Below are 17,617 nucleotides of genomic sequence, written 5' to 3' on the forward strand. Positions count from 1 at the left end.
CAGTGTTCGATTTAGGCAGCACTGGCCTGCTTGAAGCCCTTGGGTTCAGCGAGAGCAGGGGAAAAGTGAACATGTCCGCAATAGGGACTGGAAATTGGTGGAACTAGGTAAGCAACAAAAAACGCAGACGTACAAAAGCAAAGTTCACAATGTGAGGTAAGAAAATTTGGTTGTGGGAGTTCATCGTGGTTTTTTTTAAACCTAGGTAGGGGACATTAGGCAGTATAACTGCATGTGCTTGGTGGCGCCACCCACCACGCCGTTACAAAGGTGACGTTCATAACATCCATCCATCTCTAAAGTTCCTAAATGTAATGACATCTCTCTCCTCCGCCTACAACGGCGCTCCTTCTCTCGGCTACACCCGGCCGCAGACAGTGGCGCCACCTAGGTCGGGTCCAGCTAGCAGACGCTCCCAACCTTCGCCCCCTTTGGCGCGCATTGCACTGCGCGTCTGAAGGATTTGGTTGTTGCGTTTGTGACAGGAGAGGTTCATGAATGAGTTACTACAATAACTGCTGGTACCCACGTTGCACTGCTGTGTCGAAGCTCCTTTCGCTGCGATCGCTTCGATTAAGGCGTCAACGGTGGACGGGTGCGCGCAAGTGAGCTAACGGAGTGTTCTTTCTCGAGCGGCGCCTTGTTATCAGCTTCATTTGAACTTCAACGCCCGCAAGTGAAATTGGAACAACGTACGCTTTGTATGTGGATCTTTACCTTTTACTTTTTAAAAATACAGACGTGGGGTCTAGGCATTATATGAACCGATGGTGCACGGTGTACTACTTCCATGATACATTCTGTCAAAGGCGCGTTTGCTCGTACTACAAAAAGGGTGGGTAATGTATCTGGCCTTAATTTCTTGATGCCGTAATTCCGAAGGACTGGGCGTTCACATTGGTATTCGGTGAAGTGATGCTAAGATGAATAAACTACGATTGTGTATGGCACGCCTCTTTGAGAAATAATACAGGGCACGGAAGAAAATATACACCATGACATTTCCCAAATAATTTCGAAATTAAGAGCTGTTGCTATGTCAGCCCGCCATGTGCACGGCCATAACGATTTTAGCAACGTCGAAAATGGTCTGGGTCATTGCGCGCCCCTTCGTTAGAGGTTTCTTTTAGCCGACCTGTCCGCGTTAAAGATGTTTCAGGTAGCTTAGATTTGCACATCTTCGAACCCAATATAATTTCGGCTGTGTTTAGCGGATGCCTGCATTGTGATTTATTATACGCGCAGATACGGCATACTCAAGATATAGCTGCCGTTACTGTGCCCAGGCACAGTAACTGCCGACGTTGGTAATAATCCCGCAAATACGAATACGTGCACCAATGCGCGCTACATAAAAGTTAGACTTGCACCACGAGTAGTATGAACAGCGGGGGGCTCAAACGACGAGAACCGCCGTTTTACTCCCGAGTTCGTCAGCTGAGTTCTACTAAAAAAAGAAAGAAAAAGTCTAGCAATGCCCGTCACTTCAGTCTGCAATACGCGTCACTGAACGGCGGTTCGAACTCACATATGAAGGGCAACTTACGTGTCTGAGCGCAGCAATGGTTGCAACTAAAATAAAACGAAACGAGTGCGCCAAGCAATGTGCGCAACATCATAATAAAGCCTGGCGAACCAGAAGCGCGAACGGCGAGGCTCAGACAACATGAAGCCCGACTTCGTAGCACTAAGTGAACGTTTCCAACTACAACCATGCCGAACGTTATTTGGTGCGAAGAAAGCCTGCAGACGCTCGCGCTTCTCACCAAATCGTCCAAAAAAATATGAGTGACTTCTGATGAACGGCCACATTCCTCACAAAGGCGCGTGTCTCGCGCATTTTCAAAGTTTGCACGGTCGATTGTGCGCAGCGAAATGCTTCGGCGAGCCGCGTTGCTTCTTCCGGATAGAATGATGAAAAGTATTTTTCCCCTAGCCTCCTCGCTTGTTGCACCCATAAGCACAACCTAGGCAACGCCGCAATACGTTAAAGGGACCCTGAAACGCTTTTGACGATTTTCTACAAACGTACTGAGTCGTTAAAGCAGGCCCTTCTGATCATTATTTGACACATCTAAGTGCTCTGCGTAAAGCGTGTAATTAATTATAAGGTTTTAAAGATGCACATCGCTGCCGATCGCAGCACACTGCTCGGCGGAATTTTAAGCCGCCCCTACCCATATGACCGAAATCACCCATACGACGTCAGTGGGGCGAGCTATCCGATTGGCTGACCAGGGCGCGTGATCGATAATTTTTCCAACTTTATGGTAAACAAATGATCTTCGTAATAGTTGGAATGTTAGTTAATTTGTTTGTATGATCAAAAAGTAGCATAAAGAGAATGCACAAGAACAATTTTTCAGTACATTAAGCACTTCCGGCACACAGCAAGTGTCGTCTGCTTGTGTTACAACGTACTCCATTTTGACGAGAGCTCCGCGGTCACAGTTGGTCTCAGTCTTTTCGCGAGCACTATGATTCGACTTTGTTGCCTTGTGGACTGCAAACGTAGCGACTGGCAATATGTCAAGCTGCGACATCGTGTCCCTCTCTCTGCAAGGCAGCGTACGAGCGAACTGGCTGCTGCGCATCGGACTACCGCTATCCGATCGGCGCCAGGATTTGCGCGTTTGTGGCCGTCACTTTACACCGGAAGATTACTAACGCAACAGCGTTTCGCGAGTCCCGCAAACGTAAGCGCAAGGGGACAGGGTCTGGCCGCTTGACTGTGCCGTAACGGGATGAGCCGAGATGAGCAGAAGCGCAAATGTGAATGGTCTGCACGGTGCAGCCACCTGGTGGCACAGAGCGCAACCATACACAGTTGCAGCAACGAAGCGTATTCTTCTTTGGTGCTGGCGCGTATTTTTCGCAGGAGTGTAATCATCGACACGTTGTTTTTATAAATGTTTAAAATGTTTTACACTTGGTTAGAGCAATATTAGCGCTTTGTTTGGCTGGTTAAGCGCTGCGCCAACAAGTGTCTGGACCGTGTAGACCGATCAGGCCGCTCACGTACGTCTACGCCAAAGTTCCTTCATCAGCTTGAGTTTATGCCTCCAGTGATTTGCCGAAATGGCCAGCTTGCCTGTGGTTAACGGAATACCAGACATGTTCGGCGCTACGACAGAATGCTCGCAACATACGCTGCTTCGATAGCTCTCGCTTGGGGTCGACAGCCAAGCGGCTAGCGGAGAGGTCTCGCGCGGGCGGGGGGGGGCTCCAAAACAACCGGAAGTGGACGATGTGATGTCGCAAAGTGACGCAGGACCAGTGAAGGCGGAGCGTAGCCCCGCTCGCTCGGCGACCGAGTTGAGGAGGAAAAGCGTGGATGGGGAGGAGGGTAACTTCTAATCGCTTGTAGCTCCATTAATACGTAACGCTTCACTCAAATTGTGGTGCGAATGTTCTACTTAAGCTGTACCCTACGCGTCTACAAAATTTGTCCGAACCGTTTCAGGGGCCCTTTAACGGCGCCAGAGCTAGCGAAACGCTTCCCGCTAAAACTCCACCGCCAGAAACCAACCATAGCGCGATTTCGATATCCGGAAATGGCGCCGGCGTCTGCTATGGACCAAAAAAGGGCGCGCAAGCACGTGACCATGGCGCTTCGACCAATACGAAGGTCGACTCTCCGGAAGCGTGGCAGGCGAAATAGAGAGCGGCAAAGTTCCGAGGAAGTCCTTATTTTTAAAGGAAAGCTTTCTTTGCCTCTTCCTTCGACTTTCCCACTACTGCTGCTGCTACCCGCCGTGGTTGCTCAGTGGCCTTGGTGTTAGGCTGCTGAGCACGAGGTCGCGGGATCGAATCCCGGCCATGGCGGCCGCATTTCGATGGAGGCGAAATGCGAAAACACCCGTGTACTTAGATTTAGGTGCACGTTAAAGATGCCCAGGTGGTCGAAATTTTCGGAATCATCCACTACGGCGTGCCTCATAATCAGAAAGTGGTTTTGGCACGTTAAACCCCATAATTTTTTTATTTACTGCTGCTGCAAAGCACGCCGCGTCGCAGGGGGAGAGGGTGGTTCAAAGCGTGTTAGAGAGAAAAAGCGATGCTCGAAACTTCATGATCAAAAATAACGTACAGCGCAAAGGACAAGGACAGCGATAGACGACATACACAGCGCTGTGTATGTCGTCTATCGCTGTGCTTGTCCTTTGCGCTGTACGTTATTTTTGATCATGAATTACCAACTAGCCCAAGCAACCACGCTAGAAACTTGTTTTCAGCCCACCGCGTCGAATGTGCACAATACCTTCTGGACCCCCTGGCCGTCGTCAGTTTAGTCGCTTGACAGCTATAATTATCCGTGACTCACTACAGAAGCATTGCAGAAACTGCAGCGCCTCCCTTTCTACTAACGTGAGAGTCCAGAGGGGACGTTCTGCTGTAGAACTGTATGGGGAAGGCAAGAGAAGAGGCAGTTCCAATACTGGAGTGGCGAGGGGGGGAGATGTGAGAAGGCAGCAGAACTGATAGTTGGGCGAGTTAGTACGAATTCATAGTGAAATATTTAGCGCGCACAATTGACAAGGACAGAGTGAAGCACTCGTGTGTCCCCCTTCACTGTGTGCTTGTCAATTGTGCGCGCAAAATATTTTACTATGAGTGAGAAGGCAAGCAACACTACTACTATAGGACGGCAGTTGCGGGAAAACTGGATAAGCTTAAGTTCAAGGTACGGAACAATACGTTGCTCATATTTCTGAAAAAATAAACCCCATGCAAATATGCCGAGCGGACAAACTACGCAGGGCGTGCAGAAGTAGAGCGGCATTAATTAAAGCGCATCGCAGGGTCCGGCGCACGCTCATTTGTACCATGTGTCCCGAATCACCGCATGCGGCAAGTTGCACACGACGCGCCGTACGACATATCGCACGGAAAATCGCACCATGCGTTTCGCGCTTTACAGCGGCTTATTAAGCCGATCGGACAAAGGTGGACATGTTATGGGTCTAATATAATTTTCAAACACACACACATACCCACAAATAAAAAAACAGCTTGAAGGCACCGTAAACGTGGCCACTGACATTGAAAAACTGAGTCCGACTCACTATTGAAAGCGCACTGAGATGTCCTCTGTAGGAATGCGTAGATATTCAGAAAGGTTCGCACTGGTAGGATATTACGGGCCAATGATGATATTCTAATTCTTATTTTACTTTTCCATATTCTTCTGTGGTATGTGCTGCTCTCCGGATACATTATCACAATATATGATCGGCTGGTCATCAGAAGGCAAATTGGTAGGGACAAAATCGTACGGAAAATAAGATAACCACATTAACTCGACTATAGGCCTGATTCACAGGTCGTTGTCCGTATTAATTTTGTTTTTTTCGTATTCACTAAGTCGTCTTTCTTTTCTTCTGCGGTAAAAATCGTCCGGACAGCTTTGTTACCACTACGCCTTCTCATTCGTGCCAAAAATGAAAACGTTGTCAGGTTAAACTACTACTTGGCTATCGAAACGTGAAACAGTCGACGAAAATAGCAGGCTTGAGCCACCGAAGTGAACCCTGCCTTTAGTAGGAAGGACTTACATTGATGGGCAGACCGATCCGAGCTTAGAGCAGCAGGAACTGCACTGTCTTGCTTGCTTGCTTTCTGTCCATGGAATGCCCGTCGTGTTCGTCTTCTTTACTTTCCCTGCGCGAAGTAGCGCAGACCCACTATTGGTGCTTCGCCGACGTTAGGATCGACCTATCAGGTTTGAGAAGCATTCAAACGCGCTTACCCATGCCAACATAATGGCCCTCTTCTCCGAATGGACGACAGCTGACAAAAAAGGAGAGAAGAAAACTAAAAGGCATGAAAACTCCCCCCTGCCCCACCGCTCTCCAGAAGCTGACACAAGAGGGGAGACAAAGCAAGACAAACCGGAATGCAGCAACGCCCCCCCCCCCTCTGCGCTATCCACAAGCTGACACAAAAGGGTGGACGGGGAAAAGGACTTCTACTTCCACATTCTCCGAAAGAAGACCGCGCCGACAACAGGATCGCCAGTGAGAAGCTGGCCCACGTGTTAATAGGTCCGCTCGAGACTCGGGAGGTGGCGAATGGAAGTGCTCTTCGGGGCTCCGTGGCGGCGACGAAATCATAAGTTTTTGTTCATGCTTTGAGCTTGCTTCTGTTTCTTATTTTCATTTCTTCCCTTTTAAATAGTAATTGGGTGGTTTTCTTTTCCTTTCCTTTTTTTTTTGTCTCTTGCATTTCTGGTACGCGGGTGTGCTTCGTGTACATTTATTTTGCTGAATGGTTAGAGCATCCTTTCATGCCACGTGCTCCAACACGTGTAGCCGAGTGGGACGTTGAGTGTTTGTAGTCTTTAAATGGTAGTTGGAAGTGGCAAGAGATATAGTTATTAGTGGTTTTACTGTGCGTGTTTTGGTAGGAAAGTGAGAACGTGGCCGCGTGGTTGAGCGCGTGCGACAGCGTGTCATACCTTCGGTCTCCCCGGCATTGATTATTTTTGAAACAGTGGTGAGAGTTGCTTTGCGACATTTTGAGTATTTGGATCCTGTGCGTATCGGTCTTTGCTAAAAGGCACGCGCTCTGCATTGATATAGTATTATAGTATTTGCATCAGTAGTAGCATTATTATAGTATTCTAATATTTGCAAAAAGCCATGCAATACATGGCGAGAAACACGGGAAGCAAGCAGTGCGCGGGGTTCCCTCAAGGCAGATGAGGAGCCGGATGAGAAAGGGGAGGGAATCGAATCAACCGGCATAGAATGTGAAGTCCATAATAGGCTGCAGAAAATGGAAGCTTTCCGGGAAGAGCTTCTCAAACAGGTGCAAGAGGTGCTATGCCAACAGAGAACTGTAGAGACAGCTAGGCCAGCTGCGAACGAATTGGCACAGGTACCGCGCGTGTGCGTCGCATCTCAAGGTAGCGAGGTACAGAATACTGCGGACTTGACAGACACGAGCACCTATGTCGAGTCAGACCTGCGTACCGAAGTGAGGTGCCAGCTGGACGATGCAGTTGACAGTAGTTCTCGGTATGGCGAGCTCCGTAGCTCACGAGAGAGCAACTGCATGGTTCAGGGATCTGTGCGGCTCTCCGCCAGTCTCGGTAGCCTAGAGATGGATGATTTAATTAGGAGTCATTCGGACTGTGCGTGTGAGACAAAGCTCGAGACCGACGGGCTGTGTGTCGATGCACAGCGTGAGCTGGACAATGCAGTAGAGGGCAGTTCGCAAGAGTGCGAGTTGCATAGCTCGAGTAAAGCCTGCTGCAATGAGCCAGAGTCGGTGGAGCTGTCCGCCAGTCAAGGCAAAGATAGAGTCGATTTAAATAATAATCACTCAGACCGTGCGGTCAAGAGACCGATCCGGGCCGATGAGATGTGTAACGGCCAGCACGAGGCGCCGGAAGGCGACATGAAGGAGCATTCAAACAGAAAGCGCCGCAGAAAGAAGCGCCGTAAGGATCGGAATGCGGTGACTAAAGTAACGAAGCCAGAAGGCGACATGAAGAAACATTCAAAGAGAAAGCGCCGCAGAAAGAAGAGCCGTAAGGATCAGAATGCGATGGCTAAAGCAGCGAAGCCAAAGACGGCAACAGACGCGAAAAGGCAGGGCGCAGCAAAAAGAAAGGTGCGGTCGTCACGGACGACGTTGACGCATCAAATACGTTCGAGCCACCGGTCAAAAGGGGACCGAGAAGCATGTTCTGCACGGACGCGGAAAAAGGGCACGAAGCAGTTAAATTCCTCGTCGTTCCGTCGTTCTTTCCAAAGCTCAGCGTGCAGTACGAAGAAGCGCAAGGTGGCAAGACGAGACCAGGTGGGGAGTAGCGACGCGGTCAGTCGAGGTCATGCTGAAAGCGAGGCGCGAGGACGCAAATTGGCAGGGGACTCTAACGTCTTGGGGGAGCTGATAGTGAGTCAGCCCTTTTGTTGTTTCGCCGTAGCTAGAGTAGCTTTCGGTCCGCGACCACCTCGGGTACGGCTCAAAGTATGAGTCAGTCTAAAACGTTTGAAACAGGGAGGCCGAGAGAGCTTCCGTAGAAGTGAAACGTATTTTGTTTTATTTTTGAACATTTCGAAATTTTCGCGATTTAAAACTAGGAATTTCTTTCAATATTTAAGGCAAGAGCTTTGTTTGTGTTTTCGTTTGAAAAGCTCCAAGATTGGAAAGATGCCTTTTAGGTAAAAGTTAAGTCTCGCGAGGTGTTCATTCATAAGTAGATAGGCTTTCAAATTTTGTGTGTAATTAACCTGAGTGTCAAGGTTATCGTTGAGAGGCCTATGGTAACGCGTGTGTGTTTTAGTTAACCTTCTTTTTAGGCGTTTTATTGTCTAAAGTTAACATCGTAAGTTTTCAATGAGTGCATGATTTGCACCGAGAAGCGTTTTAGTTCCTTTAGCATCTGTCCTGTGTGGACGGAAGGAAGCAGAATTATGACTGGGTTGCTCGTGCGTGTTGAGGGCAGCCGTAGTCTGACTTGTTCAATGAGCGTGCGTAGAACGAGTTATTAACAGATGCAATATGTTTAAGGATTCTGCGGTGTCCGTAAGTTACGCAATTTTAGTTGCTCGTTTAAGCTACGTGTCCTGTAGGGACTAAAGGAAGAAACGTGAGTAGGCATAATGAAAGGTTTGCCTACGACGCAAGTACGCGTTCTGAATAGTGAAAGGCTAGCGCGCTTGTGATTACGTACTTGTGAAGATGGCGAGACTGTTCAGTGGCACTAATACGTGCGATACATACGCCACTGCGATAGGCTGGAAACGTGCGGATCGTGTAGTTTGGGCGGTGCAAAAGCTAGTTGCTATATCGCTACAAAAGGAGTCAGCTTAACGGCAATGCCGACGGTTTAAGTCGTTGCCCCTAGAGTATCGAAAGCCTCATGCTCATCAGGGTTTCCGTGGCATTTTTTCGTACATTCATATGTTTTCCGAAGTGAAGCCGATTGTTAGCTGATTTTAATGACCACGTCCTAAAGCTTTCAAGACATTGCTGTTTTTAGTGTTGAAAGGGGGGAGGACGCGCGTAGGAAATGGGAAAGGTAGCGGGTTTTATTTTTTGTTAAGAGCCGAGTGTGTCTTGGGGGAGAGTGGCCTTGTGCTCGCTGCTTTGTGGTTGTGGGTCCGGCACTGTTCTGTGGTGATTGCTTGCCCACGCAGGAGACGAAAAATGGGAAAACCAAATTCACCGGACCGGACTCGGGAGAAATGTCACAAGAGCGCCACGTGGTCGGCTGACTACTCCCGGGAATCTACCTGCTACGAACGAAGGGTTCGTGACCCCTACGTAGAATCCTGAACCAAAACGCCGATCCCTCGTACAGCGGCTGCTGGCCCCTTCACGTCGGGATCTTCCTCCCCCGCCGGAGAGTCTGTTAGGTATGGCCTGACGCCAAGGGCCATACGTCATCCCCTTCCCGTCTCAACGGGGACGGGCGCCGTGGGTGCGACGTCATCCCCTTCCCGTCTCAACGGTCGTGGCATCGGGCGTGCTTACCTCGTCGCTCAATCTACACCCTGCGCCCGAGCCCACGAGCACCGGAGAGGTCATTCACTCTTCCGCTCCCCTCAGATTCGTCGAAAAGAGAATGGACTTCTCCTACCCGTGCCTGGTATTGCAGGAGGAGGGGCCTTCTCTCTGTGCCTGTCACGTGTCATCGACGCAAGCAAGGTCCCGCCCACACTATTGTAAGAGAGCCTATTTAAGGGGCTCCGAATTGTATTTGTGATAGATACTTCATGCCATGTACTTCATACTTGTTACTTCATTCTCCTCTTATTTCCTTTCAACAACCATGAAATAAAATAGTGCTAGTTTCGCACTAGCAAAACGTCGTCTCGTCCTTGCTGGGTCGCCATGGTCTACCGGAGGCCTGCAGCTCGCCGACAACGCCACGCTACCCAATAAGGAATGTCGGTGGAGCTTCGAGAGACAGGTCGCTTGCAGTGGGATCGCCTTCAAATGCAACAAGCTGGTTGCTAACGGTAGGATCGCCCAGAGGGGTAGAACAAGCTGGTGGCAAGCGGTAGGATCGCCCAGAGGGGCAGAACAGGACCTACCTTGAGGCCGCCACGCGGAAAAAGCAGGAGCCCAGGGGACAATGCCCCTTGTCGAGTGCGAATCACGCAGAAATGGACAAAGGGAAGCATGGCGAAGTAGGAGAAAGTGAAATGGTGATTATCGCTTGCGACTCAAACCTGGATGGGTGCTGAAAAGCAATTGTGGAGAGGGTGAAAGGCGACAAAAGAATGGCGGTAGGGACATTTCCAGGGCGGACGCTGGGTTCTATCATGGAGCGAGCAAAAGCAGACCTCGCGGAAAATGCCCACGTGCACAACCGTGTCATTTGTAGCAGGTGGGCTAAACGACGCCCTAAACAGGAAAGGGCAAGGACTAGCCCAGCGCTTGCCGAAGGGGGTGGACGACTTCCACGAGCTATCCCCTCAGGTGCAGATCGTGGTGTGCACGGTGCCGGAGGTGCCTGTATATGACAGTCACGTACAAAGAGCCGTAATGGCTGATAATGAGGCAATATGGAAAATGAGCTGAGAGAAAGGCTTCAAGGTGGTCGCAGTAAACAGGGAAGTGAGAAGGTGTGGTGGTTTTAAACGAGACGGGATGCACTTCAATTACAGGCTGGCACAGGAAGTGGGCTGGCGAAATGTTGGTCGCGCTGTTGTTTCTTATGGGGCCCGCGGGCGCTCAGGAGGTCAGAGTAGATAGTAATGAAGAAGGTCCCCTAGTGGAACATCAGAAGAGCATCGCCGTCGATAACAGAAAAAGAAGGTAAGCAAGAAAAAGAGCTCGCCATGCAATAGGCTACATAAACATGCAGGGCGGCAGAAGAAAGGAAAAGTGGGCAGAGGTTGAGGAGCAGTCAAATAGAGAACAAATAGGAGTGTATGCGATTACAGAAACGCACCTTAGAGACTCAGAAGAGCCGCCAGTTATTGAGAATTATGTTTGGAAAGGGTGCAACAGAACTAAGTCGGAAAGAAAGGGAGGGGGAGTCGGAATGCTCATCCATCAGGGAGCCAAATGAAAAAGAGTAAATGCACAATGTCAAGAGCATTTTTGGTTTTCAGGTACAATGAGTGGGAAAGAAACTTGGCTGGGCGTTACGTATTTGTGAACCGGAAAAAAATTGCACAGCGAAGAATAAAGAGTTAGTGGAATGCATAAGCTCTGGTGTTAAGGGTTTCGGGAATGGTGCTGAAATTGTCCTGTTAGGTGACATGAATGCCCACATACAGGATTTAGATGGCTATGCCGACAATAACAGGAAGTCAATGCTAGACTTTTGTGAGCAACATAACCTCGTTATCGTGAACACAGGGCCTAAGTGTGAAGGACAGATCACGTGGGAAGTGGGAAACCGGCAATCGACCATCGATTACTGTCTGATGACAGAAGGAATTCATGATAAGTTGAGAGAAAAGGTCATTGATGAGGAAGGGTATAGCAGCTTAGAGAGTGACCATAAACGCATCATTCTGAAAATGAGAAATGTAGTTGGGAAAGAGAGCAAAGTGGCGAGTCCAAATTTGAACGCTGAAAAATAGCAAATGTAGTCACTAGAGTCTAGGTAAAGCTTGGCAAATAGCCAAGTAAAGATTGGGGATATGGTGAGCTTCTAAGTGTAATAACAACAGAAATAAAACATGTTCGTTGGAAAGCGAAAAAGAAACCGGAAAGCTGGTGGGACAAGGAAATACGAGAAGCGATCACCGAACGACAGCAGGAGGAGGAGGAAATAACTTTGTTGTGTCCTGAGGAACCCCTCCCCACCCACTCTTGGTTTAGTGGCCGGCAGGGGTCTCGGGCCGCACCCACGTTGGGACGGGAAGCCCGTGAGCCTCCGCCCTTTCGTGAGCCCTCTGGACGGCCCGGAGCTGGGTCTGGCGGTCGTCGTCTTCCAGGGCGTCCACCCAGTCTTTTTCTTTAGTGAACACGGTGCCGCTTAACGCGGAGCATTGCCAGAGCATGTGCGCTAGCGAGCAGTACGATTCGCCACAATCCGGACATTGCGGCTCTACTTCTGGTGAATAACGGCTCAGTCTGCCTCTCGAGGGGAACGACCCTGTCTGAAGCATTCTGAATATCGATGACTGTGGTCTAGTGAGTTTAGCGTGGGGGAGTGGGAAGGTCCTCCTCGACAGCTGACAGTGTGTTGTTATTTCGTTGAAGGTGAGCAGCGGGTCTCGGTGCTCCCCTCCCTCCCCGCGGTGCGTGAGTCCTCGCGCGCGTCCGTGCGCCAGCTCGTTGGCGTTGGGAAATTCGGGGTGCACGTCGGCCCCCATGTGGGCTGGAAACCATTTGACGATGTGCTGACCCGCGGCTTCCTCGCTGTCGAGGACGGCCGCCGCTTGCCGGGATATCGAGCCCGAGGCGAATGCTCTTGCCGAACGACAGAAAGCATCTCGAGAGCACAGGCAGGCAAAGAAGGCGCAGTTGCCGCAGGATGAAGTAACCAGTAAATGGGAAATATACCGGGAGAAAAAGTCTATGATTCAAATAGTGGTGCAAGCAAAATTAAAAGGTGAAAGTGAACGTTGGTTGGTCAGAAATACGTGAGAAACAGAAGGCCGCACCTAGAATATTTTGAAACCACATAAAATTATTAGGCAGGAAGTCAACAACAATACAACTTTTCCTAGACGAAGATGAAAACAGACTGGACGGAGAAGCGGCAATAAATTACATCCGAAAAGTAACAGCCGAATCTTTCCAAGGCAATGACTAGGTTGTATTTGAAGAAAAAAAGAGCATGAAAGAGATCTGAGTGGAAAAGAAGCTGGTGCTGAGAAATTTAAACTGGAAGAAAGCGGAAGGTAAAATTCCTAAGCGCACAGCCACAGGGCTAGACGAGGTTCCCGTTAGGCTGGTAAATGAGCTAGGTTCAAAAAGTAAGGAAGCTCTGGTGAAATCAGTTGAAAAAACTTTAAAAGATAGACGAACACCAGACAGTTTGCGACAAAGTAGAATGAATTTAATTTATATAGGTAAGGGGGATAAAGACAGAATTCACTCGTATAAACCGTTGACCGTTACATCGGTAATATACAGGCTGGCAGCGCAGGCTATCAGATTAAAGCTTCAAGCATGGGTAGAGAATATTTTCATTTTGGGAGAGCTTCAGAGTGGCTTCAGAATAGGTAGGCGTTTTACTCAGTGTATTGAAATATAGAAAGCAGACCGTTGTATGTCGCCTTTTTAGACATTACAGGAACCTACGACAACGTAGATTGCAACATTTTTTGGGATATTCTGGAAGGGGAAGTCTTATATAGGTAACGATTGTCTACAGCTTTTGAGAGAGATTTGCCTAGAAAATATCGTTTGCGTTGAATGGGAAGGGATGAGGAGCGAGGAGAAAGTTCATATCAACAAAGGACTGAGGCAGGGATGCCCTTTATCCCCGCTGCTATTTATGATGTACATGGTGAGGATGGAGAAGGCGGTAGAAGGAAGTAATATCGGGTTTAATCTCTCATACAAACAGGCGGGTACAGTAGTAGAGCAGCAACTCCCAGGTTTATTTTATGCGGACGACATTGTGTTGCTAGCTAACAAGCAAAGTGATTTGCAACGTCTGGCTAATATCTGTGGACAGGAAGGCAAGAATTTAGGTTTGAAATTTAGTCTTAGAAAATCAAGTGTTATGGTATTCAGTGAAAAATATGAACAGACTGTGGCGATACAGGGCCAGGAAATACTTCGGGTAACAGAATATAAATACCTTGGTATATTGATAAACGAAGGCAATAGATATTTGAAAACACAGGAAAAAACCATAACACTAAAGAGGAAGAGAAATGCAGCCATAATGAAGCACATAGCGCTATGGGGATACAATAGGTACGAGGTCCTCCGAGGTATATGGAAAAGTGTAGTGGTTACAGGACTTACTTTTGGAAATGCGGTTGTTTGCTTTAAATCATGGGTACAAACAGTACTCGCGCGACGGGAACCAAAGGTCATGGGTCGACTCGCATTGGGCGCTCACGGGAAGACTACAAATGAAGCTGTGCAGGGTGATATGGGCTGGACTAGTTTTGAAGTGAGGGAAGCTCGCAGTAAAATTGAATATGAAGAACGGCTGGGGAATATATGGAAGAAAGTAAATGGGCTGGGAGAGTGTTTATGTATCTGTACAAGATAAACATTGATTCAAAGTGGAAGAAAACAACTAAGAAGCTTACCAGCAAGTATGCGGTCTGTAGGGTGGGCAACTCAACAACAAAGAAGGTCAAGCGGAAAGTCAGTGAGGCTGAAATAATTTCATGGGTGGCGGCAATGGAAAAGAAACCTGCCATGAGTAGCTACTTAAGAGGAAAAAACGAAATCAGGAAAGAAACTATTTACGATAACTCAAAGGGAAGCTCATTACTTTTGGAAGCGAGATCGGGATGCCTTAGAACACGCGCCTATAAAGCGAGATATAAGAAGGAAGAAGAAGCATGTGCTTCCTGCGGTAACGCTAGGGAAACGACGGAGCATGTTTTATTAGAATGTGAAGATGTCTACCCAGCGGTCGATTTAGGCACCACTAGCCTCCTTGAAGTGCTTGGGTGCAGCGGGAGCAGTGGTAACGCAAACATGTCCGCAATAGGCATTAGTAAGAGGCGATTGGAGGATTGCTGGAAGAAAAGTAGGGAAACGACAAAAGACGGATACGTACAAAAGCACAGTTCGCAATAGGGGATCAGAAAAGTTGGGCGTGTTAGTTCATAGTGTTTTTTTTTCTAATTTCATTGTTTAAGCTGGGTAGGACATTAAGCAGTGTAATAGGAAGAGCTTGGTGGCGCAACCCACGGCCCCGTTCCAAATGGGACGCTCATAATCACGGCCACGTATAAGGGGCGACCTGCGCGTGCGGCGCTGCGCCAGCGCCGCTGATTTACTTTTCCTTGTGTGGCTTTTTTTTAGTTTTCCAAACCGCCGCCGCGAACAGTGGCGCTAGTGCTCAGCCCCACCCCGTGGCCCCACCTACCCCAATCCCGTGGCCGGCCGCACGCACGGGCAGCAAGTATTTTCAGCGAGAGCACGGAAGGACGCAAACGCACGCGCGCGAAACAATCGATTAGCTGAGTGCTTGGTGATCTGTTGGTGTCGCTAGATCTTGATTACCAGATTCTATTTCAGTGACACTGTGATTCTCAGCCACGTGGGCGCCGGCTTTCCCGTTTGCGGCTTCTTCATGCACGATGGTTTACTTCTGCATACCGTTGTGAAAGTCAAGCGGCCGAGCATCAAGAGGAATTTAATTTCATGAGTTCCCCGTGACCGATATTAGAAACCAATGGTTGAAACGTGAACAAAAAGAAAATTGGCTGGGGCTTAGCTAAGGTTAAGCCTGGATATCTCGATACAAAAAGGTTCGGTGATGCTTATGGTTTAGCTTATTGTTATGCCTTATGATTTAGCCTACGATTATTCTTACGGTTTAGCTTATGGTTAATTTTTATGATTTAGCCTATGGATATGCTTACGGTTTACCTTTTGGATATGCTTATGGTTTAAGTTATGGATATGCTTTCGGTTTAGCTTGTGCTTTGTGATTTAGCCTATGGTTATATATGCTTACGGTTTCACTTATGGATATGCTTTGGTAAGCTTATGGTTATGCTATACGTGTGCCTTGTGTAGTGATGCAAATTGCTTATGAATGATACATACCATAAGTTATGCAAGATTATTAATCTTCTTTATTCATCGTTGTTGGGCACATTGTCTCGCGATTTCTGTACAGCCATAAACACAGCTCTCTGTATCGGTAGTGTCACTCCCTTCTCCTTCCATGTTGCATGCGCACGCCTGTTCTCTGGCAAGCGGTTATGTAGTCGGCCTCCGCGATAAACACGCGCTTGCGGCGAACGTCAAACGACGACGCATAGCGCGCGGCACTGGCCACCTGCGCCGACTCCGAACACGCTTACGGAGCCAACTCCGACATACGCCGGCTCGCGTAGTGACTTTCTGTGTAATGGCACAATAAAGCGCCCTTCGAATTTTTCAAGCTAGACTTTCGTTATCATTTGGTAAAGTGGCGTAAATAAATACGTCAATAACAGCACATTTTTACGGTTGTGGCATGCACTGCAATTAAAACTACTCACGTTCTGCCGCGCTCTCAACGGCACGTCACTTCAGTAAACGTGCCGAATGCAGCAAAGGAACGCGTGGGCCCTGCAAAGCGGTACGTAGTGCGTTCATTGCGTCCGGCTCGGGACTAGCGAAACCTACGGGAGAATGAAGAGCGGGCGCGCTCAGACCTCGGCTAGCGCGGAAAGTGCTCACCAGGCCTTATTGGCAGCACAGCACTAACCAACATTTTAGCAGACAATGAGGGAAAAGAAAAAGCTCTCAGGGATTACACTATTTCAATCCTAGCAGCCGCGCGGCCGCGCCTTCAAAGTAGTTTAAAATTTCATTGCACTGCACAGAGAAGATACCAAATATCTGGGGCATGTATCGCATGTATCGACGCGCATTTTTCTAGCCGCACCCTGTCAATAATGTGAAATGCCGAGTTTACTGCAGCTCCTCTGCGAATTTTTACCGTCATCGCCGTACTCCTTAAAGCAGGGCCGGAGCGTTTCGGGCGTTGCTGCGAGGGTGAGCACTGGCGGCCTCTATCGGCACGCTTGGTCCCTACTCAATGATCACGTGGTATTACTTCGGCCGCGCGCTGCCGGAGGCGACCACGGGATGCGCAGGTCGCCCTTTATACAGTAGGTCGTGCTCATAACATCCATCCATCCAGAGTCACATCCGTGTACCAATAAGTGACTACAGTCTTTTCTATACTTTTTCATCATCACTATGCCCGGCTCCGTCGTCGTTTCCTGATTCCTGCGGTGAAGACCCACCTCACCCGGTCAAGATTATACCACCGAGAATCGGTTTGCGTGAATGGAATCTGGTGCGCAATAAAAGTTTAATAATGGACGAAGATTACGATATTCCCTAATGCGAAATTTTAGCGCAGCTGCATAGGTGTTCTCATTTCGCGATATATTGAGGCAAAGAATTTGGGACCGAAATCATCGCAGCGACTGGCAGTTTGTCATTGCCGTCAGCGCCTTCGCAGAGGAAGGGGCAGTATGGGTACGCTGGCATGATGGGCGGCATCGGAGCTAGATGGTGTTGCGCACTCCAGGCTAGCGCATCGTACTGCTGCCGAGTAGTAGCGGCGCCTGCCTATCGAAGCTCGAAAGACGTTACTTATTGGGTAGCGTGGCGTTGTCGGCCGGCTGCAGGCATCCAGTAGACCATGGCGACCAAGGAAGGGTGAGTCGATTTTCTAGTGCGAAACTTGCACGGTTTATTCAAAGGTACATGAAAGAAAATGAGAAGAGCATGAAGTGATCAAAAGTGATTTCGGAGCCTCTTAAATAGGCTCTCTACAATCGTGGGCGGGATCTTGCTTCCGTCGATGTCACGTGACAGGCACAGAAAGAGGGCCCCTAGTCCTCCGGCTATACCGATCCTGTTGAAAGCAAGAAGTCGTCCCGCCTCCCGGAATTGTAGACACCTGTCCGCCTCTTCTGCGCTTTGCGGGTTCGTGGAAATTCTCTTCTGGGTCCAAATCTAGGAAAGGCCTCTCTACACACACACACACACA

The sequence above is a fragment of the Dermacentor variabilis genome, unplaced genomic scaffold (genome assembly GCF_050947875.1).
Source record: "Dermacentor variabilis isolate Ectoservices unplaced genomic scaffold, ASM5094787v1 scaffold_18, whole genome shotgun sequence".
Classification (NCBI taxonomy): domain Eukaryota; kingdom Metazoa; phylum Arthropoda; class Arachnida; order Ixodida; family Ixodidae; genus Dermacentor; species Dermacentor variabilis.